The following is a 27820-nucleotide window of genomic DNA, read 5'->3' as shown; positions in this document are numbered from 1 at the left end:
AGATAGGTTTTAGTAATTTGTAATTCAAACCATTCTGTTTCTACAGATGTTTCTGTAAAACAAAGACCCGGGCCTGGGCCCCTTCGGGATCCGTCTTTGTCTCACGAACACAGCTCTATCTCAGCCCCCGTTAATCACACAGACCAACTCTTGGTAAACCTGGATGCGAAAGACAAAGACAAATCTGATGGTACAACCCATACGTCTATAGCTAAAACACACAATGTTTAAAAGGGGGTAGAATTCCACAAAAATAACTGACTTTGAAATATGGATAGCTGTCCACCAACATTAGGTCATATTTTACATGTTGGCAACCAGCATCGTTGACCATATTTCTCATTTGTGGAAGCTCACAATTCTCCATAATTAACATAATTTGATTGCAACAACTGTTGATGCTGAGAATGCAACACAAACCGGTGGTGCAAATGCTCTTGTCAAGATGCTCCACCTTGATCACAACAACTTCTACACCAAGACTATACTTTCAGAGATCATTTCTATAGTTCTGTACTTGAGAAATGTGTGTCTAAAGTGGAACGTCTCGTAATCCATGATGATGATTCAAGATATTCCCGTTCAGAGCATGTATCTGGTGGCTAGAAATGACTTTACTCATTTTTCTTCCACCTTTGATGACTGTTCCTTGTTCTCCAATGAACATGGATGATGGGAATATGTTCTGAGTGGATGTTAACCATGTACAACAAAACCTACTGAAATGTCTCCCCAATTTTTATTGTAAATAAAATAAATCCTATAGAATCAGTCCTGAGACCCCAGCATAAATCTTCTTTTTAGTTTTCTGACTTTGATTTATCTCATGTCCAGCCCTGAAATTTAGCTTCACGATGAGGTGTTTTACCATTTTCCTTTCAGGACAACCTTTGACCTTCCTTTGATTTTCTACGTAGAAGAACCATGTACCTTCTAACAATTCTTGTGTAGCTTGTCAGCGTCATAGAGAAAAACATGTTACATGTGCATGTTCAATCGAGTCTCAGCTTTTCATAGATAGGTTTTAGTAGTTTGTAATTCAAACCATTCTGTTTCTACAGATGTTTTTGTAAAAAAAAGACCCGGGCCTTGGCCCCTTCGGGATCCGTCTTTGTCTCATGAACACAGCTCTATCTCAGCCCCCGTTAATCACACAGACCAACTCTTGGTACCACTGGATGAGGAAGACAAAAACAAATCTGATGGTACAACCCATACGTCTATAGCTAAAACACACAATGTTTAAAAGGGGGTCGAATTCCACAAAATAACCAGCTTTGAAATATGGATAGCTGTCCAACAACATTAGGTCATATTTTACCTGTTGGCAACCAGCATCGTTGACCATATTTCTCATTTGTGTAAGCTCACAATTCTACATAATTAACATAATTTGATTGCAACAACTGTTGATGCTGAGAATGCAACACAAACCGGTGGTGCAAATGCTCTTGTCAAGATGCTCCACCTTGATCACAACAACTTCTACACCAAGACTATACTTTCAGGGATCATGTCTATAGTTCTGTACTTGAGAAATGTGTGTCTAAAGTGGAAGGTCTCGCTATCCATGATGATGATTCAAGATATTTCCGTTCAGAGCATGAATCTGGAGGCTAGAAATGACTTTGCTCATTTTCTTCCACCTTTGATGACTGTTCCTTGTTCTTCAATGAACATGGATGAAGGGAATATGTTCTGAGTGGATGTTAACCATGTACAACAAAACCTACTGAAATGTCTCCCCAGTTTTTATTGTAAATAAAATAAATCCTATAGAATCAGTCCTGAGACCCCAGCATAAATCTTCTTTTTAGTTTTCTGACTTTCATTTATCTCCATGTCCAGCCCTGAAATTTAGCTTCACAATGAGGTGTTTTACCATTTTCCTTTCAGGACAACCTTTGACCTTCCTTTGATTTTCTACGTAGAAGAACCCTGTACCTTCTAACAACTCTTGTGTAGCTTGTGAGTGTCATAGAGCAAAACATGTTACATGTGCATGTTCGATAGAGTCTCAGCTTTTCATAGATAGGTTTTAGTAATTTGTAATTCAAACCATTCTGTTTCTACAGATGTTTCTGTAAAACAAAGACCCGGCCTGGGCCCCTTCGGGATCCGTCTTCGTCTCACGAACACAGCTCTATCTCAGCCCCCGTTAATCACACAGACCAACTCTTGGTACCACTGGATGAGGAAGACAAAGACAAATCTGATGGTACAACCCATACGTCTATAGCTAAAACACACAATGTTTAAAAGGGGGTAGAATTCCACAAAATAACCAGCTTTGAAATATGGATAGCTGTCCACCAACATTAGGTCATATTTTACCTGTTGGCAACCAGCATCGTTGACCATATTTCTCATTTGTGGAAGCTCACAATTCTCCATAATTAACATAATTTGATTGCAACAACTGTTGATGCTGAGAATGCAACACAAACCGGTGGTGCAAATGCACTTGTCAAGATGCTCCACCTTGATCACAACAACTTCTACATCAAGACTATACTTTCAGGGATCATTTCTATAGTTCTGTACTTGAGAAATGTGTGTCTAAAGTGGAAGGTCTCGCTATCCATGATGATGATTCAAGATATTTCCGTTCAGAGCATGAATCTGGAGGCTAGAAATGACTTTGCTCATTTTCTTCCACCTTTGATGACTGTTCCTTGTTCTTCAATGAACATGGATGAAGGGAATATGTTCTGAGTGGATGTTAACCATGTACAACAAAACCTACTGAAATGTCTCCCCAATTTTTATTGTAAATAAAATAAATCCTATAGAATCAGTCCTGAGACCCCAGCATAAATCTTCTTTTTAGTTTTCTGACTTTCATTTATCTCCATGTCCAGCCCTGAAATTTAGCTTCACAATGAGGTGTTTTACCATTTTCCTTTCAGGACAACCTTTGACCTTCCTTTGATCTTCTACGTAGAAGAACCCTGTACCTTCTAACAACTCTTGTGTAGCTTGTGAGTGTCATAGAGCAAAACATGTTACATGTGCATGTTCGATAGAGTCTCAGCTTTTCATAGATAGGTTTTAGTAATTTGTAATTCAAACCATTCTGTTTCTACAGATGTTTCTGTAAAACAAAGACCCGGCCTGGGCCCCTTCGGGATCCGTCTTCGTCTCACGAACACAGCTCTATCTCAGCCCCCGTTAATCACACAGACCAACTCTTTGTACCACTGGATGCGGAAGACAAAGACAAACCTGATGGTACAATCCCTACGTCTATAGCTAAAACACACAATGTTTAAAAGGGGGTAGAATTCCACAAAATAACCAGCTTTGAAATATGGATGGCTGTCCACCAACATTAGGTCATATTTTACCTGTTGGCAACCAGCATCGTTGACCATATTTCTCATTTGTGGAAGCTCGCAATTCTCCATAATTAACATAATTTGATTGCAACAACTGTTGATGCTGAGAATGCAACACAAACCGGTGGTGCAAATGCTCTTGTCAAGATGCTCCACCTTGATCACAACAACTTCTACACCAAGACTATACTTTCAGGGATCATTTCTATAGTTCTGTACTTGAGAAATGTGTGTCTAAAGTGGAAGGTCTCGCTATCCATGATGATGATTCAAGATATTTCCGTTCAGAGCATGAATCTGGAGGCTAGAAATGACTTTGCTCATTTTCTTCCACCTTTGATGACTGTTCCTTGTTCTTCAATGAACATGGATGAAGGGAATATGTTCTGAGTGGATGTTAACCATGTACAACAAAACCTACTGAAATGTCTCCCCAGTTTTTATTGTAAATAAAATAAATCCTATAGAATCAGTCCTGAGACCCCAGCATAAATCTTCTTTTTAGTTTTCTGACTTTCATTTATCTCCATGTCCAGCCCTGAAATTTAGCTTCACAATGAGGTGTTTTACCATTTTCCTTTCAGGACAACCTTTGACCTTCCTTTGATCTTCTACGTAGAAGAACCCTGTACCTTCTAACAACTCTTGTGTAGCTTGTGAGTGTCATAGAGCAAAACATGTTACATGTGCATGTTCGATAGAGTCTCAGCTTTTCATAGATAGGTTTTAGTAATTTGTAATTCAAACCATTCTGTTTCTACAGATGTTTCTGTAAAACAAAGACCCGGCCTGGGCCCCTTCGGGATCCGTCTTCGTCTCACAAACACAGCTCTATCTCAGCCCCCGTTAATCACACAGACCAACTCTTGGTACCACTGGATGAGGAAGACAAAGACAAATCTGATGGTACAACCCATACGTCTATAGCTAAAACACACAATGTTTAAAAGGGGGTAGAATTCCACAAAATAACCAGCTTTGAAATATGGATAGCTGTCCACCAACATTAGGTCATATTTTACCTGTTGGCAACCAGCATCGTTGACCATATTTCTCATTTGTGGAAGCTCACAATTCTCCATAATTAACATAATTTGATTGCAACAACTGTTGATGCTGAGAATGCAACACAAACCGGTGGTGCAAATGCACTTGTCAAGATGCTCCACCTTGATCACAACAACTTCTACATCAAGACTATACTTTCAGGGATCATTTCTATAGTTCTGTACTTGAGAAATGTGTGTCTAAAGTGGAAGGTCTCGCTATCCATGATGATGATTCAAGATATTTCCGTTCAGAGCATGAATCTGGAGGCTAGAAATGACTTTGCTCATTTTCTTCCACCTTTGATGACTGTTCCTTGTTCTTCAATGAACATGGATGAAGGGAATATGTTCTGAGTGGATGTTAACCATGTACAACAAAACCTACTGAAATGTCTCCCCAATTTTTATTGTAAATAAAATAAATCCTATAGAATCAGTCCTGAGACCCCAGCATAAATCTTCTTTTTAGTTTTCTGACTTTCATTTATCTCCATGTCCAGCCCTGAAATTTAGCTTCACAATGAGGTGTTTTACCATTTTCCTTTCAGGACAACCTTTGACCTTCCTTTGATCTTCTACGTAGAAGTACCCTGTACCTTCTAACAACTCTTGTGTAGCTTGTGAGTGTCATAGAGCAAAACATGTTACATGTGCATGTTCGATAGAGTCTCAGCTTTTCATAGATAGGTTTTAGTAATTTGTAATTCAAACCATTCTGTTTCTACAGATGTTTCTGTAAAACAAAGACCTGGCCTGGGCCCCTTCGGGATCCGTCTTCGTCTCACGAACACAGCTCTATCTCAGCCCCCGTTAATCACACAGACCAACTCTTTGTACCACTGGATGCGGAAGACAAAGACAAACCTGATGGTACAATCCCTACGTCTATAGCTAAAACACACAATGTTTAAAAGGGGGTAGAATTCCACAAAATAACCAGCTTTGAAATATGGATGGCTGTCCACCAACATTAGGTCATATTTTACCTGTTGGCAACCAGCATCGTTGACCATATTTCTCATTTGTGGAAGCTCGCAATTCTCCATAATTAACATAATTTGATTGCAACAACTGTTGATGCTGAGAATGCAACACAAACCGGTGGTGCAAATGCTCTTGTCAAGATGCTCCACCTTGATCACAACAACTTCTACACCAAGACTATACTTTCAGGGATCATTTCTATAGTTCTGTACTTGAGAAATGTGTGTCTAAAGTGGAAGGTCTCGCTATCCATGATGATGATTCAAGATATTCCCGTTCAGAGCATGAATCTGGTGGCTAGAAATGACTTTACTCATTTTTCTTCCACCTTTGATGACTGTTCCTTGTTCTCCAATGAACATGGATGATGGGAATATGTTTTGAGTGGATGTTAACCATGTACAACAAAACCTACTGAAATGTCTCCCCAGTTTTTATTGTAAATAAAATAAATCCTATAGAATCAGTCCTGAGACCCCAGCATAAATCTTCTTTTTAGTTTTCTGACTTTCATTTATCTCCATGTCCAGCCCTGAAATGTAGCTTCACAATGAGGTGTTTTACCATTTTCCTTTCAGGACAACCTTTGACCTTCCTTTGATCTTCTACGTAGAAGAACCCTGTACCTTCTAACAACTCTTGTGTAGCTTGTGAGTGTCATAGAGCAAAACATGTTACATGTGCATGTTCGATAGAGTCTCAGCTTTTCATAGATAGGTTTTAGTAATTTGTAATTCAAACCATTCTGTTTCTACAGATGTTTCTGTAAAACAAAGACCCGGCCTGGGCCCCTTCGGGATCCGTCTTCGTCTCACAAACACAGCTCTATCTCAGCCCCCGTTAATCACACAGACCAACTCTTGGTACCACTGGATGAGGAAGACAAAAACAAATCTGATGGTACAACCCATACGTCTATAGCTAAAACACACAATGTTTAAAAGGGGGTAGAATTCCACAAAATAACCAGCTTTGAAATATGGATAGCTGTCCACCAACATTAGGTCATATTTTACCTGTTGGCAACCAGCATCGTTGACCATATTTCTCATTTGTGGAAGCTCACAATTCTCCATAATTAACATAATTTGATTGCAACAACTGTTGATGCTGAGAATGCAACACAAACCGGTGGTGCAAATGCACTTGTCAAGATGCTCCACCTTGATCACAACAACTTCTACATCAAGACTATACTTTCAGGGATCATTTCTATAGTTCTGTACTTGAGAAATGTGTGTCTAAAGTGGAAGGTCTCGCTATCCATGATGATGATTCAAGATATTTCCGTTCAGAGCATGAATCTGGAGGCTAGAAATGACTTTGCTCATTTTCTTCCACCTTTGATGACTGTTCCTTGTTCTTCAATGAACATGGATGAAGGGAATATGTTCTGAGTGGATGTTAACCATGTACAACAAAACCTACTGAAATGTCTCCCCAATTTTTATTGTAAATAAAATAAATCCTATAGAATCAGTCCTGAGACCCCAGCATAAATCTTCTTTTTAGTTTTCTGACTTTCATTTATCTCCATGTCCAGCCCTGAAATTTAGCTTCACAATGAGGTGTTTTACCATTTTCCTTTCAGGACAACCTTTGACCTTCCTTTGATCTTCTACGTAGAAGTACCCTGTACCTTCTAACAACTCTTGTGTAGCTTGTGAGTGTCATAGAGCAAAACATGTTACATGTGCATGTTCGATAGAGTCTCAGCTTTTCATAGATAGGTTTTAGTAATTTGTAATTCAAACCATTCTGTTTCTACAGATGTTTCTGTAAAACAAAGACCTGGCCTGGGCCCCTTCGGGATCCGTCTTCGTCTCACGAACACAGCTCTATCTCAGCCCCCGTTAATCACACAGACCAACTCTTTGTACCACTGGATGCGGAAGACAAAGACAAACCTGATGGTACAATCCCTACGTCTATAGCTAAAACACACAATGTTTAAAAGGGGGTAGAATTCCACAAAATAACCAGCTTTGAAATATGGATGGCTGTCCACCAACATTAGGTCATATTTTACCTGTTGGCAACCAGCATCGTTGACCATATTTCTCATTTGTGGAAGCTCGCAATTCTCCATAATTAACATAATTTGATTGCAACAACTGTTGATGCTGAGAATGCAACACAAACCGGTGGTGCAAATGCTCTTGTCAAGATGCTCCACCTTGATCACAACAACTTCTACACCAAGACTATACTTTCAGGGATCATTTCTATAGTTCTGTACTTGAGAAATGTGTGTCTAAAGTGGAAGGTCTCGCTATCCATGATGATGATTCAAGATATTTCCGTTCAGAGCATGAATCTGGTGGCTAGAAATGACTTTACTCATTTTTCTTCCACCTTTGATGACTGTTCCTTGTTCTCCAATGAACATGGATGAAGGGAATATGTTCTGAGTGGATGTTAACCATGTACAACAAAACCTACTGAAATGTCTCCCCAGTTTTTATTGTAAATAAAATAAATCCTATAGAATCAGTCCTGAGACCCCAGCATAAATCTTCTTTTTAGTTTTCTGACTTTCATTTATCTCCATGTCCAGCCCTGAAATGTAGCTTCACAATGAGGTGTTTTACCATTTTCCTTTCAGGACAACCTTTGACCTTCCTTTGATCTTCTACGTAGAAGAACCCTGTACCTTCTAACAACTCTTGTGTAGCTTGTGAGTGTCATAGAGCAAAACATGTTACATGTGCATGTTCGATAGAGTCTCAGCTTTTCATAGATAGGTTTTAGTAATTTGTAATTCAAACCATTCTGTTTCTACAGATGTTTCTGTAAAACAAAGACCCGGCCTGGGCCCCTTCGGGATCCGTCTTCGTCTCACAAACACAGCTCTATCTCAGCCCCCGTTAATCACACAGACCAACTCTTGGTACCACTGGATGAGGAAGACAAAGACAAATCTGATGGTACAACCCATACGTCTATAGCTAAAACACACAATGTTTAAAAGGGGGTAGAATTCCACAAAATAACCAGCTTTGAAATATGGATAGCTGTCCACCAACATTAGGTCATATTTTACCTGTTGGCAACCAGCATCGTTGACCATATTTCTCATTTGTGGAAGCTCACAATTCTCCATAATTAACATAATTTGATTGCAACAACTGTTGATGCTGAGAATGCAACACAAACCGGTGGTGCAAATGCACTTGTCAAGATGCTCCACCTTGATCACAACAACTTCTACATCAAGACTATACTTTCAGGGATCATTTCTATAGTTCTGTACTTGAGAAATGTGTGTCTAAAGTGGAAGGTCTCGCTATCCATGATGATGATTCAAGATATTTCCGTTCAGAGCATGAATCTGGAGGCTAGAAATGACTTTGCTCATTTTCTTCCACCTTTGATGACTGTTCCTTGTTCTTCAATGAACATGGATGAAGGGAATATGTTCTGAGTGGATGTTAACCATGTACAACAAAACCTACTGAAATGTCTCCCCAATTTTTATTGTAAATAAAATAAATCCTATAGAATCAGTCCTGAGACCCCAGCATAAATCTTCTTTTTAGTTTTCTGACTTTGATTTATCTCATGTCCAGCCCTGAAATTTAGCTTCACGATGAGGTGTTTTACCATTTTCCTTTCAGGACAACCTTTGACCTTCCTTTGATCTTCTACGTAGAAGAACCCTGTACCTTCTAACAACTCTTGTGTAGCTTGTGAGCGTCATAGAGAAAAACATGTTACATGTGCATGTTCGATAGAGTCTCAGCTTTTCATAGATAGGTTTTAGTAATTTGTAATTCAAACCATTCTGTTTCTACAGATGTTTCTGTAAAACAAAGACCCGGCCTGGGCCCCTTCGGGATCCGTCTTCGTCTCACGAACACAGCTCTATCTCAGCCCCCGTTAATCACACAGACCAACTCTTGGTACCACTGGATGAGGAAGACAAAGACAAATCTGATGGTACAACCCATACGTCTATAGCTAAAACACACAATGTTTAAAAGGGGGTAGAATTCCACAAAATAACCAGCTTTGAAATATGGATAGCTGTCCACCAACATTAGGTCATATTTTACCTGTTGGCAACCAGCATCGTTGACCATATTTCTCATTTGTGGAAGCTCACAATTCTCCATAATTAACATAATTTGATTGCAACAACTGTTGATGCTGAGAATGCAACACAAACCGGTGGTGCAAATGCACTTGTCAAGATGCTCCACCTTGATCACAACAACTTCTACACCAAGACTATACTTTCAGGGATCATTTCTATAGTTCTGTACTTGAGAAATGTGTGTCTAAAGTGGAAGGTCTCGCTATCCATGATGATGATTCAAGATATTTCCGTTCAGAGCATGAATCTGGAGGCTAGAAATGACTTTGCTCATTTTCTTCCACCTTTGATGACTGTTCCTTGTTCTTCAATGAACATGGATGAAGGGAATATGTTCTGAGTGGATGTTAACCATGTACAACAAAACCTACTGAAATGTCTCCCCAATTTTTATTGTAAATAAAATAAATCCTATAGAATCAGTCCTGAGACCCCAGCATAAATCTTCTTTTTAGTTTTCTGACTTTCATTTATCTCCATGTCCAGCCCTGAAATTTAGCTTCACAATGAGGTGTTTTACCATTTTCCTTTCAGGACAACCTTTGACCTTCCTTTGATCTTCTACGTAGAAGTACCCTGTACCTTCTAACAACTCTTGTGTAGCTTGTGAGTGTCATAGAGCAAAACATGTTACATGTGCATGTTCGATAGAGTCTCAGCTTTTCATAGATAGGTTTTAGTAATTTGTAATTCAAACCATTCTGTTTCTACAGATGTTTCTGTAAAACAAAGACCTGGCCTGGGCCCCTTCGGGATCCGTCTTCGTCTCACGAACACAGCTCTATCTCAGCCCCCGTTAATCACACAGACCAACTCTTTGTACCACTGGATGCGGAAGACAAAGACAAACCTGATGGTACAATCCCTACGTCTATAGCTAAAACACACAATGTTTAAAAGGGGGTAGAATTCCACAAAATAACCAGCTTTGAAATATGGATGGCTGTCCACCAACATTAGGTCATATTTTACCTGTTGGCAACCAGCATCGTTGACCATATTTCTCATTTGTGGAAGCTCGCAATTCTCCATAATTAACATAATTTGATTGCAACAACTGTTGATGCTGAGAATGCAACACAAACCGGTGGTGCAAATGCTCTTGTCAAGATGCTCCACCTTGATCACAACAACTTCTACACCAAGACTATACTTTCAGGGATCATTTCTATAGTTCTGTACTTGAGAAATGTGTGTCTAAAGTGGAAGGTCTCGCTATCCATGATGATGATTCAAGATATTTCCGTTCAGAGCATGAATCTGGAGGCTAGAAATGACTTTGCTCATTTTCTTCCACCTTTGATGACTGTTCCTTGTTCTTCAATGAACATGGATGAAGGGAATATGTTCTGAGTGGATGTTAACCATGTACAACAAAACCTACTGAAATGTCTCCCCAGTTTTTATTGTAAATAAAATAAATCCTATAGAATCAGTCCTGAGACCCCAGCATAAATCTTCTTTTTAGTTTTCTGACTTTCATTTATCTCCATGTCCAGCCCTGAAATTTAGCTTCACAATGAGGTGTTTTACCATTTTCCTTTCAGGACAACCTTTGACCTTCCTTTGATCTTCTACGTAGAAGAACCCTGTACCTTCTAACAACTCTTGTGTAGCTTGTGAGTGTCATAGAGCAAAACATGTTACATGTGCATGTTCGATAGAGTCTCAGCTTTTCATAGATAGGTTTTAGTAATTTGTAATTCAAACCATTCTGTTTCTACAGATGTTTCTGTAAAACAAAGACCCGGCCTGGGCCCCTTCGGGATCCGTCTTCGTCTCACAAACACAGCTCTATCTCAGCCCCCGTTAATCACACAGACCAACTCTTGGTACCACTGGATGAGGAAGACAAAGACAAATCTGATGGTACAACCCATACGTCTATAGCTAAAACACACAATGTTTAAAAGGGGGTAGAATTCCACAAAATAACCAGCTTTGAAATATGGATAGCTGTCCACCAACATTAGGTCATATTTTACCTGTTGGCAACCAGCATCGTTGACCATATTTCTCATTTGTGGAAGCTCACAATTCTCCATAATTAACATAATTTGATTGCAACAACTGTTGATGCTGAGAATGCAACACAAACCGGTGGTGCAAATGCACTTGTCAAGATGCTCCACCTTGATCACAACAACTTCTACATCAAGACTATACTTTCAGGGATCATTTCTATAGTTCTGTACTTGAGAAATGTGTGTCTAAAGTGGAAGGTCTCGCTATCCATGATGATGATTCAAGATATTTCCGTTCAGAGCATGAATCTGGAGGCTAGAAATGACTTTGCTCATTTTCTTCCACCTTTGATGACTGTTCCTTGTTCTTCAATGAACATGGATGAAGGGAATATGTTCTGAGTGGATGTTAACCATGTACAACAAAACCTACTGAAATGTCTCCCCAATTTTTATTGTAAATAAAATAAATCCTATAGAATCAGTCCTGAGACCCCAGCATAAATCTTCTTTTTAGTTTTCTGACTTTCATTTATCTCCATGTCCAGCCCTGAAATTTAGCTTCACAATGAGGTGTTTTACCATTTTCCTTTCAGGACAACCTTTGACCTTCCTTTGATCTTCTACGTAGAAGTACCCTGTACCTTCTAACAACTCTTGTGTAGCTTGTGAGTGTCATAGAGCAAAACATGTTACATGTGCATGTTCGATAGAGTCTCAGCTTTTCATAGATAGGTTTTAGTAATTTGTAATTCAAACCATTCTGTTTCTACAGATGTTTCTGTAAAACAAAGACCCGGCCTGGGCCCCTTCGGGATCCGTCTTCGTCTCACGAACACAGCTCTATCTCAGCCCCCGTTAATCACACAGACCAACTCTTTGTACCACTGGATGCGGAAGACAAAGACAAACCTGATGGTACAATCCCATACGTCTATAGCTAAAACACACAATGTTTAAAAGGGGGTAGAATTCCACAAAATAACCAGCTTTGAAATATGGATGGCTGTCCACCAACATTAGGTCATATTTTACCTGTTGGCAACCAGCATCGTTGACCATATTTCTCATTTGTGGAAGCTCGCAATTCTCCATAATTAACATAATTTGATTGCAACAACTGTTGATGCTGAGAATGCAACACAAACCGGTGGTGCAAATGCTCTTGTCAAGATGCTCCACCTTGATCACAACAACTTCTACACTATGACTATACTTTCAGGGATCATTTCTATAGTTCTGTACTTGAGAAATGTGTGTCTAAAGTGGAAGGTCTCGCTATCCATGATGATGATTCAAGATATTTCCGTTCAGAGCATGAATCTGGAGGCTAGAAATGACTTTGCTCATTTTCTTCCACCTTTGATGACTGTTCCTTGTTCTTCAATGAACATGGATGAAGGGAATATGTTCTGAGTGGATGTTAACCATGTACAACAAAACCTACTGAAATGTCTCCCCAGTTTTTATTGTAAATAAAATAAATCCTATAGAATCAGTCCTGAGACCCCAGCATAAATCTTCTTTTTAGTTTTCTGACTTTCATTTATCTCCATGTCCAGCCCTGAAATTTAGCTTCACAATGAGGTGTTTTACCATTTTCCTTTCAGGACAACCTTTGACCTTCCTTTGATCTTCTACGTAGAAGAACCCTGTACCTTCTAACAACTCTTGTGTAGCTTGTGAGTGTCATAGAGCAAAACATGTTACATGTGCATGTTCGATAGAGTCTCAGCTTTTCATAGATAGGTTTTAGTAATTTGTAATTCAAACCATTCTGTTTCTACAGATGTTTCTGTAAAACAAAGACCCGGCCTGGGCCCCTTCGGGATCCGTCTATGTCTCACGAACACAGCTCTAACTCAGCTCCCGTTAATCACACAGACAAACTCTTGGTACCACTGGATGTGGAAGACAAAGACAAATCTGATGGTACAACCCATACGTCTATAGCTAAAACACACAATGTTTAAAAGGGGGTAGAATTCCACAAAAATAACTGACTTTGAAATATGGATAGCTGTCCACCAACATTAGGTCATATTTTACATGTTGGCAACCAGCATCGTTGACCATATTTCTCATTTGTGGAAGCTCACAATTCTCCATAATTAAAATAATTTGATTGCAACAACTGTTGATGCTGAGAATGCAACACAAACCGGTAGTGCAAATGCTCTTGTCAAGATGCTCCACCTTGATCACAACAACTTCTACACCAAGACTATACTTTCAGGGATCATTTCTATAGTTCTGTACTTGAGAAATGTGTATCTAAAGTGGAAGGTCTCGTAATCCATGATGATGATTCAAGATATTCCCGTTCAGAGCATGAATCTGGTGGCTAGAAATGACTTTACTCATTTTTCTTCCACCTTTGATGACTGTTCCTTGTTCTCCAATGAACATGGATGATGGGAATATGTTCTGAGTGGATGTTAACCATGTACAACAAAACCTACTGAAATGTCTCCCCAGTTTTTATTGTAAATAAAATAAATCCTATAGAATCAGTCCTGAGACCCCAGCATAAATCTTCTTTTTAGTTTTCTGACTTTCATTTATCTCCATGTCCAGCCCTGAAATGTAGCTTCACAATGAGGTGTTTTACCATTTTCCTTTCAGGACAACCTTTGACCTTCCTTTGATCTTCTACGTAGAAGAACCCTGTACCTTCTAACAACTCTTGTGTAGCTTGTGAGTGTCATAGAGCAAAACATGTTACATGTGCATGTTCGATAGAGTCTCAGCTTTTCATAGATAGGTTTTAGTAATTTGTAATTCAAACCATTCTGTTTCTACAGATGTTTCTGTAAAACAAAGACCCGGCCTGGGCCCCTTCGGGATCCGTCTTCGTCTCACAAACACAGCTCTATCTCAGCCCCCGTTAATCACACAGACCAACTCTTGGTACCACTGGATGAGGAAGACAAAGACAAATCTGATGGTACAACCCATACGTCTATAGCTAAAACACACAATGTTTAAAAGGGGGTAGAATTCCACAAAATAACCAGCTTTGAAATATGGATAGCTGTCCACCAACATTAGGTCATATTTTACCTGTTGGCAACCAGCATCGTTGACCATATTTCTCATTTGTGGAAGCTCACAATTCTCCATAATTAACATAATTTGATTGCAACAACTGTTGATGCTGAGAATGCAACACAAACCGGTGGTGCAAATGCACTTGTCAAGATGCTCCACCTTGATCACAACAACTTCTACATCAAGACTATACTTTCAGGGATCATTTCTATAGTTCTGTACTTGAGAAATGTGTGTCTAAAGTGGAAGGTCTCGCTATCCATGATGATGATTCAAGATATTTCCGTTCAGAGCATGAATCTGGAGGCTAGAAATGACTTTGCTCATTTTCTTCCACCTTTGATGACTGTTCCTTGTTCTTCAATGAACATGGATGAAGGGAATATGTTCTGAGTGGATGTTAACCATGTACAACAAAACCTACTGAAATGTCTCCCCAATTTTTATTGTAAATAAAATAAATCCTATAGAATCAGTCCTGAGACCCCAGCATAAATCTTCTTTTTAGTTTTCTGACTTTCATTTATCTCCATGTCCAGCCCTGAAATTTAGCTTCACAATGAGGTGTTTTACCATTTTCCTTTCAGGACAACCTTTGACCTTCCTTTGATCTTCTACGTAGAAGAACCCTGTACCTTCTAACAACTCTTGTGTAGCTTGTGAGTGTCATAGAGCAAAACATGTTACATGTGCATGTTCGATAGAGTCTCAGCTTTTCATAGATAGGTTTTAGTAATTTGTAATTCAAACCATTCTGTTTCTACAGATGTTTCTGTAAAACAAAGACCCGGCCTGGGCCCCTTCGGGATCCGTCTTCGTCTCACGAACACAGCTCTATCTCAGCCCCCGTTAATCACACAGACCAACTCTTTGTACCACTGGATGCGGAAGACAAAGACAAACCTGATGGTACAATCCCTACGTCTATAGCTAAAACACACAATGTTTAAAAGGGGGTAGAATTCCACAAAATAACCAGCTTTGAAATATGGATGGCTGTCCACCAACATTAGGTCATATTTTACCTGTTGGCAACCAGCATCGTTGACCATATTTCTCATTTGTGGAAGCTCGCAATTCTCCATAATTAACATAATTTGATTGCAACAACTGTTGATGCTGAGAATGCAACACAAACCGGTGGTGCAAATGCTCTTGTCAAGATGCTCCACCTTGATCACAACAACTTCTACACCAAGACTATACTTTCAGGGATCATTTCTATAGTTCTGTACTTGAGAAATGTGTGTCTAAAGTGGAAGGTCTCGCTATCCATGATGATGATTCAAGATATTTCCGTTCAGAGCATGAATCTGGAGGCTAGAAATGACTTTGCTCATTTTCTTCCACCTTTGATGACTGTTCCTTGTTCTTCAATGAACATGGATGAAGGGAATATGTTCTGAGTGGATGTTAACCATGTACAACAAAACCTACTGAAATGTCTCCCCAGTTTTTATTGTAAATAAAATAAATCCTATAGAATCAGTCCTGAGACCCCAGCATAAATCTTCTTTTTAGTTTTCTGACTTTCATTTATCTCCATGTCCAGCCCTGAAATTTAGCTTCACAATGAGGTGTTTTACCATTTTCCTTTCAGGACAACCTTTGACCTTCCTTTGATCTTCTACGTAGAAGAACCCTGTACCTTCTAACAACTCTTGTGTAGCTTGTGAGTGTCATAGAGCAAAACATGTTACATGTGCATGTTCGATAGAGTCTCAGCTTTTCATAGATAGGTTTTAGTAATTTGTAATTCAAACCATTCTGTTTCTACAGATGTTTCTGTAAAACAAAGACCCGGCCTGGGCCCCTTCGGGATCCGTCTTCGTCTCACGAACACAGCTCTATCTCAGCCCCCGTTAATCACACAGACCAACTCTTTGTACCACTGGATGCGGAAGACAAAGACAAACCTGATGGTACAATCCCTACGTCTATAGCTAAAACACACAATGTTTAAAAGGGGGTAGAATTCCACAAAATAACCAGCTTTGAAATATGGATGGCTGTCCACCAACATTAGGTCATATTTTACCTGTTGGCAACCAGCATCGTTGACCATATTTCTCATTTGTGGAAGCTCGCAATTCTCCATAATTAACATAATTTGATTGCAACAACTGTTGATGCTGAGAATGCAACACAAACCGGTGGTGCAAATGCTCTTGTCAAGATGCTCCACCTTGATCACAACAACTTCTACACCAAGACTATACTTTCAGGGATCATGTCTATAGTTCTGTACTTGAGAAATGTGTGTCTAAAGTGGAAGGTCTCGCTATCCATGATGATGATTCAAGATATTTCCGTTCAGAGCATGAATCTGGAGGCTAGAAATGACTTTGCTCATTTTCTTCCACCTTTGATGACTGTTCCTTGTTCTTCAATGAACATGGATGAAGGGAATATGTTCTGAGTGGATGTTAACCATGTACAACAAAACCTACTGAAATGTCTCCCCAGTTTTTATTGTAAATAAAATAAATCCTATAGAATCAGTCCTGAGACCCCAGCATAAATCTTCTTTTTAGTTTTCTGACTTTCATTTATCTCCATGTCCAGCCCTGAAATTTAGCTTCACAATGAGGTGTTTTACCATTTTCCTTTCAGGACAACCTTTGACCTTCCTTTGATCTTCTACGTAGAAGAACCCTGTACCTTCTAACAACTCTTGTGTAGCTTGTGAGTGTCATAGAGCAAAACATGTTACATGTGCATGTTCGATAGAGTCTCAGCTTTTCATAGATAGGTTTTAGTAATTTGTAATTCAAACCATTCTGTTTCTACAGATGTTTCTGTAAAACAAAGACCCGGCCTGGGCCCCTTCGGGATCCGTCTTCGTCTCACAAACACAGCTCTATCTCAGCCCCCGTTAATCACACAGACCAACTCTTGGTACCACTGGATGAGGAAGACAAAGACAAATCTGATGGTACAACCCATACGTCTATAGCTAAAACACACAATGTTTAAAAGGGGGTAGAATTCCACAAAATAACCAGCTTTGAAATATGGATAGCTGTCCACCAACATTAGGTCATATTTTACCTGTTGGCAACCAGCATCGTTGACCATATTTTTCATTTGTGGAAGCTCACAATTCTCCATAATTAACATAATTTGATTGCAACAACTGTTGATGCTGAGAATGCAACACAAACCGGTGGTGCAAATGCACTTGTCAAGATGCTCCACCTTGATCACAACAACTTCTACATCAAGACTATACTTTCAGGGATCATTTCTATAGTTCTGTACTTGAGAAATGTGTGTCTAAAGTGGAAGGTCTCGCTATCCATGATGATGATTCAAGATATTTCCGTTCAGAGCATGAATCTGGAGGCTAGAAATGACTTTGCTCATTTTCTTCCACCTTTGATGACTGTTCCTTGTTCTTCAATGAACATGGATGAAGGGAATATGTTCTGAGTGGATGTTAACCATGTACAACAAAACCTACTGAAATGTCTCCCCAATTTTTATTGTAAATAAAATAAATCCTATAGAATCAGTCCTGAGACCCCAGCATAAATCTTCTTTTTAGTTTTCTGACTTTCATTTATCTCCATGTCCAGCCCTGAAATTTAGCTTCACAATGAGGTGTTTTACCATTTTCCTTTCAGGACAACCTTTGACCTTCCTTTGATCTTCTACGTAGAAGTACCCTGTACCTTCTAACAACTCTTGTGTAGCTTGTGAGTGTCATAGAGCAAAACATGTTACATGTGCATGTTCGATAGAGTCTCAGCTTTTCATAGATAGGTTTTAGTAATTTGTAATTCAAACCATTCTGTTTCTACAGATGTTTCTGTAAAACAAAGACCTGGCCTGGGCCCCTTCGGGATCCGTCTTCGTCTCACGAACACAGCTCTATCTCAGCCCCCGTTAATCACACAGACCAACTCTTTGTACCACTGGATGCGGAAGACAAAGACAAACCTGATGGTACAATCCCTACGTCTATAGCTAAAACACACAATGTTTAAAAGGGGGTAGAATTCCACAAAATAACCAGCTTTGAAATATGGATGGCTGTCCACCAACATTAGGTCATATTTTACCTGTTGGCAACCAGCATCGTTGACCATATTTCTCATTTGTGGAAGCTCGCAATTCTCCATAATTAACATAATTTGATTGCAACAACTGTTGATGCTGAGAATGCAACACAAACCGGTGGTGCAAATGCTCTTGTCAAGATGCTCCACCTTGATCACAACAACTTCTACACTATGACTATACTTTCAGGGATCATTTCTATAGTTCTGTACTTGAGAAATGTGTGTCTAAAGTGGAAGGTCTCGCTATCCATGATGATGATTCAAGATATTTCCGTTCAGAGCATGAATCTGGAGGCTAGAAATGACTTTGCTCATTTTCTTCCACCTTTGATGACTGTTCCTTGTTCTTCAATGAACATGGATGAAGGGAATATGTTCTGAGTGGATGTTAACCATGTACAACAAAACCTACTGAAATGTCTCCCCAGTTTTTATTGTAAATAAAATAAATCCTATAGAATCAGTCCTGAGACCCCAGCATAAATCTTCTTTTTAGTTTTCTGACTTTCATTTATCTCCATGTCCAGCCCTGAAATTTAGCTTCACAATGAGGTGTTTTACCATTTTCCTTTCAGGACAACCTTTGACCTTCCTTTGATCTTCTACGTAGAAGAACCCTGTACCTTCTAACAACTCTTGTGTAGCTTGTGAGTGTCATAGAGCAAAACATGTTACATGTGCATGTTCGATAGAGTCTCAGCTTTTCATAGATAGGTTTTAGTAATTTGTAATTCAAACCATTCTGTTTCTACAGATGTTTCTGTAAAACAAAGACCCGGCCTGGGCCCCTTCGGGATCCGTCTATGTCTCACGAACACAGCTCTAACTCAGCTCCCGTTAATCACACAGACAAACTCTTGGTACCACTGGATGTGGAAGACAAAGACAAATCTGATGGTACAACCCATACGTCTATAGCTAAAACACACAATGTTTAAAAGGGGGTAGAATTCCACAAAAATAACTGACTTTGAAATATGGATAGCTGTCCACCAACATTAGGTCATATTTTACATGTTGGCAACCAGCATCGTTGACCATATTTCTCATTTGTGGAAGCTCACAATTCTCCATAATTAAAATAATTTGATTGCAACAACTGTTGATGCTGAGAATGCAACACAAACCGGTAGTGCAAATGCTCTTGTCAAGATGCTCCACCTTGATCACAACAACTTCTACACCAAGACTATACTTTCAGGGATCATTTCTATAGTTCTGTACTTGAGAAATGTGTATCTAAAGTGGAAGGTCTCGTAATCCATGATGATGATTCAAGATATTCCCGTTCAGAGCATGAATCTGGTGGCTAGAAATGACTTTACTCATTTTTCTTCCACCTTTGATGACTGTTCCTTGTTCTCCAATGAACATGGATGATGGGAATATGTTCTGAGTGGATGTTAACCATGTACAACAAAACCTACTGAAATGTCTCCCCAGTTTTTATTGTAAATAAAATAAATCCTATAGAATCAGTCCTGAGACCCCAGCATAAATCTTCTTTTTAGTTTTCTGACTTTCATTTATCTCCATGTCCAGCCCTGAAATGTAGCTTCACAATGAGGTGTTTTACCATTTTCCTTTCAGGACAACCTTTGACCTTCCTTTGATCTTCTACGTAGAAGAACCCTGTACCTTCTAACAACTCTTGTGTAGCTTGTGAGTGTCATAGAGCAAAACATGTTACATGTGCATGTTCGATAGAGTCTCAGCTTTTCATAGATAGGTTTTAGTAATTTGTAATTCAAACCATTCTGTTTCTACAGATGTTTCTGTAAAACAAAGACCCGGCCTGGGCCCCTTCGGGATCCGTCTTCGTCTCACAAACACAGCTCTATCTCAGCCCCCGTTAATCACACAGACCAACTCTTGGTACCACTGGATGAGGAAGACAAAGACAAATCTGATGGTACAACCCATACGTCTATAGCTAAAACACACAATGTTTAAAAGGGGGTAGAATTCCACAAAATAACCAGCTTTGAAATATGGATAGCTGTCCACCAACATTAGGTCATATTTTACCTGTTGGCAACCAGCATCGTTGACCATATTTCTCATTTGTGGAAGCTCACAATTCTCCATAATTAACATAATTTGATTGCAACAACTGTTGATGCTGAGAATGCAACACAAACCGGTGGTGCAAATGCACTTGTCAAGATGCTCCACCTTGATCACAACAACTTCTACATCAAGACTATACTTTCAGGGATCATTTCTATAGTTCTGTACTTGAGAAATGTGTGTCTAAAGTGGAAGGTCTCGCTATCCATGATGATGATTCAAGATATTTCCGTTCAGAGCATGAATCTGGAGGCTAGAAATGACTTTGCTCATTTTCTTCCACCTTTGATGACTGTTCCTTGTTCTTCAATGAACATGGATGAAGGGAATATGTTCTGAGTGGATGTTAACCATGTACAACAAAACCTACTGAAATGTCTCCCCAATTTTTATTGTAAATAAAATAAATCCTATAGAATCAGTCCTGAGACCCCAGCATAAATCTTCTTTTTAGTTTTCTGACTTTCATTTATCTCCATGTCCAGCCCTGAAATTTAGCTTCACAATGAGGTGTTTTACCATTTTCCTTTCAGGACAACCTTTGACCTTCCTTTGATCTTCTACGTAGAAGAACCCTGTACCTTCTAACAACTCTTGTGTAGCTTGTGAGTGTCATAGAGCAAAACATGTTACATGTGCATGTTCGATAGAGTCTCAGCTTTTCATAGATAGGTTTTAGTAATTTGTAATTCAAACCATTCTGTTTCTACAGATGTTTCTGTAAAACAAAGACCCGGCCTGGGCCCCTTCGGGATCCGTCTTCGTCTCACGAACACAGCTCTATCTCAGCCCCCGTTAATCACACAGACCAACTCTTTGTACCACTGGATGCGGAAGACAAAGACAAACCTGATGGTACAATCCCTACGTCTATAGCTAAAACACACAATGTTTAAAAGGGGGTAGAATTCCACAAAATAACCAGCTTTGAAATATGGATGGCTGTCCACCAACATTAGGTCATATTTTACCTGTTGGCAACCAGCATCGTTGACCATATTTCTCATTTGTGGAAGCTCGCAATTCTCCATAATTAACATAATTTGATTGCAACAACTGTTGATGCTGAGAATGCAACACAAACCGGTGGTGCAAATGCTCTTGTCAAGATGCTCCACCTTGATCACAACAACTTCTACACCAAGACTATACTTTCAGGGATCATTTCTATAGTTCTGTACTTGAGAAATGTGTGTCTAAAGTGGAAGGTCTCGCTATCCATGATGATGATTCAAGATATTTCCGTTCAGAGCATGAATCTGGAGGCTAGAAATGACTTTGCTCATTTTCTTCCACCTTTGATGACTGTTCCTTGTTCTTCAATGAACATGGATGAAGGGAATATGTTCTGAGTGGATGTTAACCATGTACAACAAAACCTACTGAAATGTCTCCCCAGTTTTTATTGTAAATAAAATAAATCCTATAGAATCAGTCCTGAGACCCCAGCATAAATCTTCTTTTTAGTTTTCTGACTTTCATTTATCTCCATGTCCAGCCCTGAAATTTAGCTTCACAATGAGGTGTTTTACCATTTTCCTTTCAGGACAACCTTTGACCTTCCTTTGATCTTCTACGTAGAAGAACCCTGTACCTTCTAACAACTCTTGTGTAGCTTGTGAGTGTCATAGAGCAAAACATGTTACATGTGCATGTTCGATAGAGTCTCAGCTTTTCATAGATAGGTTTTAGTAATTTGTAATTCAAACCATTCTGTTTCTACAGATGTTTCTGTAAAACAAAGACCCGGCCTGGGCCCCTTCGGGATCCGTCTTCGTCTCACGAACACAGCTCTATCTCAGCCCCCGTTAATCACACAGACCAACTCTTGGTACCACTGGATGAGGAAGACAAAGACAAATCTGATGGTACAACCCATACGTCTATAGCTAAAACACACAATGTTTAAAAGGGGGTAGAATTCCACAAAATAACCAGCTTTGAAATATGGATAGCTGTCCAACATTAGGTCATATTTTACCTGTTGGCAACCAGCATCGTTGACCATATTTCTCATTTGTGGAAGCTCACAATTCTCCATAATTAACATAATTTGATTGCAACAACTGTTGATGCTGACAATGCAACACAAACCGGTGGTGCAAATGCACTTGTCAAGATGCTCCACCTTGATCACAACAACTTCTACACCAAGACTATACTTTCAGGGATCATTTCTATAGTTCTGTACTTGAGAAATGTGTGTCTAAAGTGGAAGGTCTCGCTATCCATGATGATGATTCAAGATATTTCCGTTCAGAGCATGAATCTGGAGGCTAGAAATGACTTTGCTCATTTTCTTCCACCTTTGATGACTGTTCCTTGTTCTTCAATGAACATGGATGAAGGGAATATGTTCTGAGTGGATGTTAACCATGTACAACAAAACCTACTGAAATGTCTCCCCAATTTTTATTGTAAATAAAATAAATCCTATAGAATCAGTCCTGAGACCCCAGCATAAATCTTCTTTTTAGTTTTCTGACTTTCATTTATCTCCATGTCCAGCCCTGAAATTTAGCTTCACAATGAGGTGTTTTACCATTTTCCTTTCAGGACAACCTTTGACCTTCCTTTGATCTTCTACGTAGAAGTACCCTGTACCTTCTAACAACTCTTGTGTAGCTTGTGAGTGTCATAGAGCAAAACATGTTACATGTGCATGTTCGATAGAGTCTCAGCTTTTCATAGATAGGTTTTAGTAATTTGTAATTCAAACCATTCTGTTTCTACAGATGTTTCTGTAAAACAAAGACCTGGCCTGGGCCCCTTCGGGATCCGTCTTCGTCTCACGAACACAGCTCTATCTCAGCCCCCGTTAATCACACAGACCAACTCTTTGTACCACTGGATGCGGAAGACAAAGACAAACCTGATGGTACAATCCCTACGTCTATAGCTAAAACACACAATGTTTAAAAGGGGGTAGAATTCCACAAAATAACCAGCTTTGAAATATGGATGGCTGTCCACCAACATTAGGTCATATTTTACCTGTTGGCAACCAGCATCGTTGACCATATTTCTCATTTGTGGAAGCTCGCAATTCTCCATAATTAACATAATTTGATTGCAACAACTGTTGATGCTGAGAATGCAACACAAACCGGTGGTGCAAATGCACTTGTCAAGATGCTCCACCTTGATCACAACAACTTCTACACCAAGACTATACTTTCAGGGATCATTTCTATAGTTCTGTACTTGAGAAATGTGTGTCTAAAGTGGAAGGTCTCGCTATCCATGATGATGATTCAATATATTTCCGTTCAGAGCATGAATCTGGAGGCTAGAAATGACTTTGCTCATTTTCTTCCACCTTTGATGACTGTTCCTTGTTCTTCAATGAACATGGATGAAGGGAATATGTTCTGAGTGGATGTTAACCATGTACAACAAAACCTACTGAAATGTCTCCCCAGTTTTTATTGTAAATAAAATAAATCCTATAGAATCAGTCCTGAGACCCCAGCATAAATCTTCTTTTTAGTTTTCTGACTTTCATTTATCTCCATGTCCAGCCCTGAAATTTAGCTTCACAATGAGGTGTTTTACCATTTTCCTTTCAGGACAACCTTTGACCTTCCTTTGATCTTCTACGTAGAAGTACCCTGTACCTTCTAACAACTCTTGTGTAGCTTGTGAGTGTCATAGAGCAAAACATGTTACATGTGCATGTTCGATAGAGTTTCAGCTTTTCATAGATAGGTTTTAGTAATTTGTAATTCAAACCATTCTGTTTCTACAGATGTTTCTGTAAAACAAAGACCTGGCCTGGGCCCCTTCGGGATCCGTCTTCGTCTCACGAACACAGCTCTATCTCAGCCCCCGTTAAAACTTCTTGCAACTATAGGGGGTGCTGTTCCGCATTAGCATATTTGGGTCTCCAAATTAAACTGCCTCGTGCTAAATTCTTGATCGTACAATATGCATATTATTGTTATTATTGGATAGAAAACAGTCTATAGTTTCTATAGGAGTTGAAATTTTGTCTCTGAGTGGTACAGAACAATTTTTACAGCACTTTTCATGACAGGGTTCAGATTTCAGAAATTTTTACCTCTGATCTGGGGTCTGTTTATAAGGCCACAGTGAATGCTATGAAGAAACCGACACTGCCTACGTCTTCCTCTGGGTGTCTGTACGTCATCACGTTTTCAATGAAGTCGATGGGATATTCCCAGCCATTATAAAAGCCCAAAATGTACAGAGACCCCCCTTTCTCAACGTGCGCCTCAAGCGTGAAGGCCATCGGACCTGCCTCGTTCCAAATCGTTTTCTAACCAGCAGTATTTCTCCGGTCATGTTTTCAGTCGTTATAGTTGTTAAAAACATCATAAGGTAGTGAATTTGAACCGTTTTATATCAATTTATATCCGTTTAGTGCGATTTTGAGGAATTTCTTTGTCGTGCACTCTGAAAGTTTGGACACGTTTTAGGTTGTCGGTCGTTGGTGATGGACATTTCGAAGGACAGAGGACATCTATCGACCAAAAGACGTTTATAACATAGAAAGGATACATTGCCCAAGAATATGATGGAAGATCAGCTCAAAGTAAGCAATATTTAATATGATAAACCGTGTTTCTGTCGAAATATTTTAAACGCATATATCGCCATTTTGTTTGGTATAGCTTCACTTGGCGAACCCTGTATTGAAAAGTAAGGATAATTTTAAAAATGTAAATCAGCGGTTGCATTAAGAACTAATTTGTCTTTCGATTCCTGTCTACCCTGTATTTTTTAGTCAAGTATATGATTAGCTTTCAATTAAACTAGATCACTCTGATAGATGACGTCAGACATATTGAGGCTTGATTTCCTAGTATTTTTATTGTGTAACCACGGTTTTGTATGGCTAAATATGCACCTTTTCGAACAAACTGTATATGTATGTTGTAAAATGATGTTACAGGAGTGTCATCGGAAGAATTCTGAGAAGGTTAGTGAAAAAATTAATATCTTTTGGCGGTGATTACGTTATAGCGCTCTTTGGCTGGAATCGATGCTCTGGTAACGTTTTCACATGTAGTATGCTAACTTATCGATTTATTGTGTTTTCGCTGTAAAACGCTTAGAAAATCTGAAATATTGTCTGGAATCACAAGATCTGGGTCTTTCCATTGCTATGCTTTGTCTATTCTTATGAAATGTTTTATGATGAGTAAATTGGTCATACACGTTGCTCTATCTAGTAATTCTAGTCGATTTGCGATGGTCGGTGCAATTGTAAACTGTGATTTCTACCTGAAATATGCACTTTTTTCTAACAAAAACTATCCTATACCATGAATATGTTATCAGACTGTCATCTGAAGAGGTTTTTTCTTGGTTAGTGGATATCAATATCTTAGTTGAGCCGAATTGGTGATAGCACCTGAAGGAGTAAGAAACTGATGGAGTTAGAATAGTGGTGTATTTTGCTAACGTGTTTAGCTAATAGATTTACATATTTTGTCTTCCCTGTAAAACATTTTAAAAATCTGAAATGGTGGCTTTATTCACAAGATCTGTATCTTTCATCTGGTGTCTTGGACTTGTGATTTAATGATATTTACATGCTACTATCTACTTCTGAAGCTATGCTATCTATGCTAATCAGTGTGTGGGGGGTGGGGGGTGCTCCCGGATCCGGGGTTAGTAGCCGTGAAAGGTTAATCACACAGACCAACTCTTTGTACCACTGGATGCGGAAGACAAAGACAAACCTGATGGTACAATCCCTACGTCTATAGCTAAAACACACAATGTTTAAAAGGGGGTAGAATTCCACAAAATAACCAGCTTTGAAATATGGATGGCTGTCCACCAACATTAGGTCATATTTTACCTGTTGGCAACCAGCATCGTTGACCATATTTCTCATTTGTGGAAGCTCGCAATTCTCCATAATTAACATAATTTGATTGCAACAACTGTTGATGCTGAGAATGCAACACAAACCGGTGGTGCAAATGCTCTTGTCAAGATGCTCCACCTTGATCACAACAACTTCTACACCAAGACTATACTTTCAGGGATCATTTCTATAGTTCTGTACTTGAGAAATGTGTGTCTAAAGTGGAAGGTCTCGCTATCCATGATGATGATTCAAGATATTTCCGTTCAGAGCATGAATCTGGAGGCTAGAAATGACTTTGCTCATTTTCTTCCACCTTTGATGACTGTTCCTTGTTCTTCAATGAACATGGATGAAGGGAATATGTTCTGAGTGGATGTTAACCATGTACAACAAAACCTACTGAAATGTCTCCCCAGTTTTTATTGTAAATAAAATAAATCCTATAGAATCAGTCCTGAGACCCCATCATAAATCTTCTTTTTAGTTTTCTGACTTTCATTTATCTCCATGTCCAGCCCTGAAATTTAGCTTCACAATGAGGTGTTTTACCATTTTCCTTTCAGGACAACCTTTGACCTTCCTTTGATCTTCTACGTAGAAGAACCCTGTACCTTCTAACAACTCTTGTGTAGCTTGTGAGTGTCATAGAGCAAAACATGTTACATGTGCATGTTCGATAGAGTCTCAGCTTTTCATAGATAGGTTTTAGTAATTTGTAATTCAAACCATTCTGTTTCTACAGATGTTTCTGTAAAACAAAGACCCGGCCTGGGCCCCTTCGGGATCCGTCTTCGTCTCACAAACACAGCTCTATCTCAGCCCCCGTTAATCACACAGACCAACTCTTGGTACCACTGGATGAGGAAGACAAAGACAAATCTGATGGTACAACCCATACGTCTATAGCTAAAACACACAATGTTTAAAAGGGGGTAGAATTCCACAAAATAACCAGCTTTGAAATATGGATAGCTGTCCACCAACATTAGGTCATATTTTACCTGTTGGCAACCAGCATCGTTGACCATATTTCTCATTTGTGGAAGCTCACAATTCTCCATAATTAACATAATTTGATTGCAACAACTGTTGATGCTGAGAATGCAACACAAACCGGTGGTGCAAATGCACTTGTCAAGATGCTCCACCTTGATCACAACAACTTCTACATCAAGACTATACTTTCAGGGATCATTTCTATAGTTCTGTACTTGAGAAATGTGTGTCTAAAGTGGAAGGTCTCGCTATCCATGATGATGATTCAAGATATTTCCGTTCAGAGCATGAATCTGGAGGCTAGAAATGACTTTGCTAATTTTCTTCCACCTTTGATGACTGTTCCTTGTTCTTCAATGAACATGG

At 39.2% G+C, this 27820-nt stretch overlaps 25 non-coding genes and 1 pseudogene across 25 annotated transcripts; all 26 read left to right on the top strand.

Moving 5' to 3' along the window:
• The first annotated feature begins 478 nt into the window (after positions 1-478).
• On the top strand, positions 479-694 carry LOC139579848 (small nucleolar RNA U3). Its single transcript, XR_011675863.1, has one exon. It is a non-coding gene; the product is annotated as a small nucleolar RNA U3 (small nucleolar RNA).
• A 798-nt stretch (positions 695-1492) lies between these two features.
• LOC139579871 (small nucleolar RNA U3) lies at positions 1493-1707 on the top strand. Its single transcript, XR_011675886.1, has one exon. It is a non-coding gene; the product is annotated as a small nucleolar RNA U3 (small nucleolar RNA).
• A 798-nt stretch (positions 1708-2505) lies between these two features.
• On the top strand, positions 2506-2720 carry LOC139579841 (small nucleolar RNA U3). Its single transcript, XR_011675856.1, has one exon. It is a non-coding gene; the product is annotated as a small nucleolar RNA U3 (small nucleolar RNA).
• Positions 2721-3518: 798 nt separating this feature from the next.
• Positions 3519-3733, top strand: LOC139579840 (small nucleolar RNA U3). The gene has a single exon (XR_011675855.1). It is a non-coding gene; the product is annotated as a small nucleolar RNA U3 (small nucleolar RNA).
• A 798-nt stretch (positions 3734-4531) lies between these two features.
• On the top strand, positions 4532-4746 carry LOC139579839 (small nucleolar RNA U3). The gene has a single exon (XR_011675854.1). It is a non-coding gene; the product is annotated as a small nucleolar RNA U3 (small nucleolar RNA).
• Positions 4747-5544: 798 nt separating this feature from the next.
• On the top strand, positions 5545-5760 carry LOC139579820 (small nucleolar RNA U3). Its single transcript, XR_011675834.1, has one exon. It is a non-coding gene; the product is annotated as a small nucleolar RNA U3 (small nucleolar RNA).
• Positions 5761-6558: 798 nt separating this feature from the next.
• On the top strand, positions 6559-6773 carry LOC139579838 (small nucleolar RNA U3). Its single transcript, XR_011675853.1, has one exon. It is a non-coding gene; the product is annotated as a small nucleolar RNA U3 (small nucleolar RNA).
• A 798-nt stretch (positions 6774-7571) lies between these two features.
• On the top strand, positions 7572-7787 carry LOC139579967 (small nucleolar RNA U3). Its single transcript, XR_011675973.1, has one exon. It is a non-coding gene; the product is annotated as a small nucleolar RNA U3 (small nucleolar RNA).
• Positions 7788-8585: 798 nt separating this feature from the next.
• Positions 8586-8800, top strand: LOC139579837 (small nucleolar RNA U3). The gene has a single exon (XR_011675852.1). It is a non-coding gene; the product is annotated as a small nucleolar RNA U3 (small nucleolar RNA).
• Positions 8801-9597: 797 nt separating this feature from the next.
• Positions 9598-9812, top strand: LOC139579836 (small nucleolar RNA U3). Its single transcript, XR_011675851.1, has one exon. It is a non-coding gene; the product is annotated as a small nucleolar RNA U3 (small nucleolar RNA).
• A 798-nt stretch (positions 9813-10610) lies between these two features.
• Positions 10611-10825, top strand: LOC139579835 (small nucleolar RNA U3). The gene has a single exon (XR_011675850.1). It is a non-coding gene; the product is annotated as a small nucleolar RNA U3 (small nucleolar RNA).
• Positions 10826-11623: 798 nt separating this feature from the next.
• Positions 11624-11838, top strand: LOC139579834 (small nucleolar RNA U3). Its single transcript, XR_011675849.1, has one exon. It is a non-coding gene; the product is annotated as a small nucleolar RNA U3 (small nucleolar RNA).
• Positions 11839-12637: 799 nt separating this feature from the next.
• On the top strand, positions 12638-12852 carry LOC139579862 (small nucleolar RNA U3). Its single transcript, XR_011675877.1, has one exon. It is a non-coding gene; the product is annotated as a small nucleolar RNA U3 (small nucleolar RNA).
• A 799-nt stretch (positions 12853-13651) lies between these two features.
• On the top strand, positions 13652-13867 carry LOC139579957 (small nucleolar RNA U3). Its single transcript, XR_011675964.1, has one exon. It is a non-coding gene; the product is annotated as a small nucleolar RNA U3 (small nucleolar RNA).
• Positions 13868-14665: 798 nt separating this feature from the next.
• Positions 14666-14880, top strand: LOC139579833 (small nucleolar RNA U3). Its single transcript, XR_011675848.1, has one exon. It is a non-coding gene; the product is annotated as a small nucleolar RNA U3 (small nucleolar RNA).
• A 798-nt stretch (positions 14881-15678) lies between these two features.
• Positions 15679-15893, top strand: LOC139579831 (small nucleolar RNA U3). Its single transcript, XR_011675846.1, has one exon. It is a non-coding gene; the product is annotated as a small nucleolar RNA U3 (small nucleolar RNA).
• Positions 15894-16691: 798 nt separating this feature from the next.
• On the top strand, positions 16692-16906 carry LOC139579870 (small nucleolar RNA U3). Its single transcript, XR_011675885.1, has one exon. It is a non-coding gene; the product is annotated as a small nucleolar RNA U3 (small nucleolar RNA).
• A 798-nt stretch (positions 16907-17704) lies between these two features.
• Positions 17705-17919, top strand: LOC139579830 (small nucleolar RNA U3). Its single transcript, XR_011675844.1, has one exon. It is a non-coding gene; the product is annotated as a small nucleolar RNA U3 (small nucleolar RNA).
• A 798-nt stretch (positions 17920-18717) lies between these two features.
• LOC139579861 (small nucleolar RNA U3) lies at positions 18718-18932 on the top strand. The gene has a single exon (XR_011675876.1). It is a non-coding gene; the product is annotated as a small nucleolar RNA U3 (small nucleolar RNA).
• A 799-nt stretch (positions 18933-19731) lies between these two features.
• On the top strand, positions 19732-19947 carry LOC139579956 (small nucleolar RNA U3). Its single transcript, XR_011675963.1, has one exon. It is a non-coding gene; the product is annotated as a small nucleolar RNA U3 (small nucleolar RNA).
• A 798-nt stretch (positions 19948-20745) lies between these two features.
• On the top strand, positions 20746-20960 carry LOC139579829 (small nucleolar RNA U3). The gene has a single exon (XR_011675843.1). It is a non-coding gene; the product is annotated as a small nucleolar RNA U3 (small nucleolar RNA).
• A 798-nt stretch (positions 20961-21758) lies between these two features.
• On the top strand, positions 21759-21973 carry LOC139579828 (small nucleolar RNA U3). Its single transcript, XR_011675842.1, has one exon. It is a non-coding gene; the product is annotated as a small nucleolar RNA U3 (small nucleolar RNA).
• A 795-nt stretch (positions 21974-22768) lies between these two features.
• Positions 22769-22983, top strand: LOC139579827 (small nucleolar RNA U3). The gene has a single exon (XR_011675841.1). It is a non-coding gene; the product is annotated as a small nucleolar RNA U3 (small nucleolar RNA).
• A 798-nt stretch (positions 22984-23781) lies between these two features.
• Positions 23782-23996, top strand: LOC139579849 (small nucleolar RNA U3). The gene has a single exon (XR_011675864.1). It is a non-coding gene; the product is annotated as a small nucleolar RNA U3 (small nucleolar RNA).
• Positions 23997-26617: 2621 nt separating this feature from the next.
• Positions 26618-26832, top strand: LOC139579826 (small nucleolar RNA U3). The gene has a single exon (XR_011675840.1). It is a non-coding gene; the product is annotated as a small nucleolar RNA U3 (small nucleolar RNA).
• A 798-nt stretch (positions 26833-27630) lies between these two features.
• On the top strand, positions 27631-27820 carry LOC139579873 (small nucleolar RNA U3; annotated as a pseudogene).

The sequence above is a fragment of the Salvelinus alpinus genome, chromosome 6 (genome assembly GCF_045679555.1).
Source record: "Salvelinus alpinus chromosome 6, SLU_Salpinus.1, whole genome shotgun sequence".
NCBI lineage: Eukaryota > Metazoa > Chordata > Actinopteri > Salmoniformes > Salmonidae > Salvelinus > Salvelinus alpinus.
Note: the sequence above shows the minus strand (reverse complement) of the source record. Positions and strands in the feature narration are given on the sequence as shown.